Source organism: Diaphorina citri, unplaced genomic scaffold, assembly GCF_000475195.1.
Source record: "Diaphorina citri unplaced genomic scaffold, Diaci psyllid genome assembly version 1.1 scaffold452, whole genome shotgun sequence".
In the NCBI taxonomy this organism is placed as follows: domain Eukaryota; kingdom Metazoa; phylum Arthropoda; class Insecta; order Hemiptera; family Psyllidae; genus Diaphorina; species Diaphorina citri.
This window is the reverse complement of record NW_007377887.1, coordinates 153,060-157,229: the sequence shown is the minus strand read 5'-3', so window position 1 is coordinate 157,229 and position 4,170 is coordinate 153,060. Positions and strand designations below refer to the sequence as shown.

At 39.4% G+C, this 4,170-nt stretch overlaps 1 pseudogene; it reads right to left on the bottom strand.

Moving 5' to 3' along the window:
• Window positions 1–3,478: 3,478 nt before the first annotated feature.
• LOC113467314 lies at window positions 3,479–3,596 on the bottom strand (annotated as a pseudogene).
• Window positions 3,597–4,170: the final 574 nt, after the last annotated feature.

Sequence of the window (4,170 nt, the reverse complement as noted above, 5' to 3'; positions counted from 1 at the left end):
TAAAGAAATAAATAGGTACAACGATTCTTTCTGAGGAAATAGAGGGAACTGGTGCATTCAACGTGCTTTGGCCGCTGGCTAAAGAAATAAATAGGTACAACGATTCTTTCTGAGGAAATAGGAGGATTTTAACATCTCCACTACTTTTCGTGATTTCGACATCTCCACTACTTTTCGTGATTTTGACATCTCCACTACTTTTCGTAATTTTGACATCTCCACTACTTTTCGTGATTTTGACATCTCCACTACTTTTCGTGATTTTGACATCTCCACTACTTTTCGTGATTTCGACATCTCCTCTAATTTTGTGCATGTATGGAGTTTTGGGATCTCCAATTCTCCACTAATTTGTGCAATTGTGCATATACATAGGTATGTAGTTTTGACATACCTATCCACTCTTTTCGGTACCTCTTTTTGTTTTGTTGTTGCAGTTGTTGATTGTACGAGCACGATTAGAAAATTGAATTGAATCTGTTAGTAATGTCCATTTCTTGGCGGTCCTCATGTCAAAGGTTTAAGAACCGCTGTCTATTGACCGGATTCATTCATACATGAACATTGGAACCTACGTTAGGATCCAAAAATTCACATACTGTTCTCGGAAATACCCGAAAAACATTTCGAAATGTAACGAACATTTGAGCATCCCAGGTAGAAGGAGCATTCTATAACGGGACCCACACTACCGCCAAGAACCCAAATCAAGGGACCTCTTCGGACCCTTGTACAAATGGTACTACACGTTATAGGTAGTCACAAGGAGTAGAGTTATTTATTTTTGTCGGTGACTGATTCGAAATTTTTAACCTATTGTGGTCCTCCCGGTTTTTTCCCCTTAATTTTCCCTATTTCGCACCCTTATGCCGGCCACTCTCGTTGAGACCGTCTGACAAACCCAGGTCTGAAGCTTTTTCAGCCTATGCTACGGTCTGACAGACCGTGGTAGAAGGAGCATTCTATAACGGGACCCACACTACCGCCAAGAACCCAAATCAAGGGACCTCTTCGGACCCTTGTACAAATGGTACTATACCTAATAGGTAGTCACAAGGAGTAGAGTTATTTATTTTTGTCGGTGACTGATTCGAAATTTTTAACCTATTTTGGTCCTCCCGGTTTTTTCCACTCAATTTTCCCTAATTCAATCTCTTATGCCGGACACTCTCGTTGAGACCGTCTGACAAACCCAGGTCTGAAGCTTTTTCAGCCTACGTTACGGTCTGACAGACCGTCGCAATATGTGTGGTAATGGTAAGTATAAGTAACTCCACTATGGAGGCGGGTAAGCTTTGTAAATTTCAAAGAGTCTATCTTCCTGACCACTTTCCCTGTTTCCGGCTCTATTTGCCTGAAAATATCCTCGAAAAATGATAGGAAACGTAAGTGTATTGTGATTTGTGGTTGACTAATTTGTCAATTTATTTACCTATTTCACTGCTATGACTGAAGGTAATGCTGATTCGGAATCAAATTATCCGGTATACCACAGTTAACTTCAAAGAAAAGAGTGCAAAAATAAATAAATAGGTACCTAAGTCTTCTTCTTTTTCTTCGCCTTTTCCCGTGTACAGACGGGGTCGGCGTTTTTCGTCAGCCCTAAGGTGATCGCTATGACTGAAGGTAATGCTGATTCGGAATCAAATTATCCGGTATACCACAGTTAACTTCAAAGAAAAGAGTGCAAAAATAAATAAATATCTAAGTCTTCTTCTTCTTCGCCTTTTCCCGTATACAGACGGGTTCGGCGTTTTTCGTCAGCCCTAAGGTGATCGCTTTTGGTTTTGGCTACAAAATTTTACGAGTGCATGGATGCCCTTCGCACTCAACCTTTGCTATTTCTTTAGCAAAGGAAATTCAGGCTGGTACACTCTCTGTTTATAAAATAAAAATAATTGGAACAAAACCATGAGCAAGTGTTCAAATACACCTTACAACTCAATGAACCAGGCAGGGATTGAAGACCTTGCAAAGAGAAAAGGGACTCGGTAATGTTTCTATTTGGAAATTCTAAGAAATTCCTTTCAATTGTAGAAGATTGCCTCTTCTAGTACTACATGTTTTTGAGTGTAGGAACTACCCGCCAAAATAAAATGGAAAAATACCGCTTCAGGTGATGGATTATACTATTGCGAATGAATTTCAACAATACCCTAGGTCTATGTATGTAGGTGACTATTTGGGTTTTCTGATGGGATAAAGTTCGTTCTCGGAACGGCTGGCTTTTTCCTATCCTCTCTTCCTTCTCTCTTCGATTTCGGACGATATAACGTATCTAGCGGATGCAACGATCTAAACGGTGGATACGAGTTTATAATCGGTGCCGAAATGGGTTTTGTTTACTAGAATGAAAATTGGTCAGTAAAACAAACAACCCACGACACAGACTACAAACTCAAATTCAGGGAAGAAAATTACCTAAAATAGGCAATGAAAAAACACAGTTTATTATGAAATGACAAATTTCGAAGATACTTTTCTGTTGACTTCATCATCTAGGCAAAAATTAACGTTGCAAAAAGCTCGTACCAGACCATCCTCCATAGAACGGAAGAGGCAGATTTCACCAAAATAGAAAACCATTAGGGGTATTGAGTTTGAAACCAAATACAATAGAGAGGCATCGAGTATTTGGGTACTGGTCATCAATAGAATCGTTTCCCAATGAAGGAGAACCTCGTCCGGCTATGTATTTGGGCTGGTGTTACCGTAGGACAAAAGAAATGAAACAAAAGAGGGCTCAAAACTGACCAGGGAAAATAAGAAGAGCTAGAAGCAGGTATAAAAAATGGATGCCTTCATAATGACAACTGTTTCATGTTTGTCTCCTAATGTTTCGGTGATAATTAAATGTTGCAAATTCTCATGTTGTCCATTGACAACACAAATTATCTACCTACAGGTACGTCTTCACAAATCATATTGTTAAATAAGTTAAATTAGAAATACAAAAATATACATTTCAATATTTTGTAAGTATTCTATATTTTGTAAGGCTCCTTTGTTTGTTGTCCTCTGTGATTCTCAACTCCTCAATCACCAACCAATAGATCTGGCGAAGCTTACTACAGATGAGAACGAAGAAAAGCAACTCAATGACGTCCAGAGTACTATATCTAGTCAAAGTTTTCGAAAGTTCATTTGTACTAGGACATGGTACTCTGAATCCCATTTCGTGCATCCGGATCTCGAGAAATGCATTGCACCCATCTTGAATAACTCCAAAGCTGCAAAAGATGGAATTCGACTTGCAAAAGGTATAATCAGAGGCACAATAAATGCAGGTAGATATGAATATCATTACTTTACTTAACTTCAGCTCATCCGTTTGAAAGTGCCTTTTTATTGGTCCAACGTTACCGTATAACTTCCAAGGTTTCTACGTTTCTAGTTTAACCCTAAATTTTCAGCAAGCTACCCGTTGGTTATACCCCTAATCACATAAACCTCATCCAGTGTGATTAGGACCGGGAAAAGCCAGCAGCACGTGATTTCCCATATGACTACCCATCCGGATACGAACCACGCACAACGTTGCTTAACTTCAGTGAACAACGGGGAACTGGTGCATTCAACGCGCTATCGCCGCTGGCTAAAGACCAAAGTTTTAAGATTTTACAGCATTAGGCAGAAAGGAACCATACATAATGGGGCTTGGATTATGGATGTTTCTTCTCTGCCTGATGCTGTCCGATTTCGAATGAATTGCAGAGGAAGCCTTCCCCACGGATCTCTAGCTTATTAGGTTTTAGTTTTTAGTTAAAATGATTCGTCTGAGCTATTCTTAGTCTAATTTTTCTTAGTCTCAATGCTCAATTGCTTGGATGTCACCGAATATTTTAACACAAACCTGTAGTTCTGTGCCTTAGTATTGCCGCCAAAATGGTAATTATTCAGAAGCGACGACAATGACGTGACTTCTGAAAAAGTACCCTTGAGGGTAATTCTTAAGACCTTGGTCAAATTTCATTCCTCTAGCATAGCATTGCTGGGTTCGACGTCCAGAGTACTATATCTAGTCAAAGTTTTCGAAAGTTCATTTGTACTAGGACATGGTACTCTGAATCCCATTTCGTGCATCCGGAACTCAAGAAATGCATTGCACCCATCTTGAATAACTCCAAAGCTGCAAAAGATGGAATTCAACTTGCAAAAGGTATAATCAGA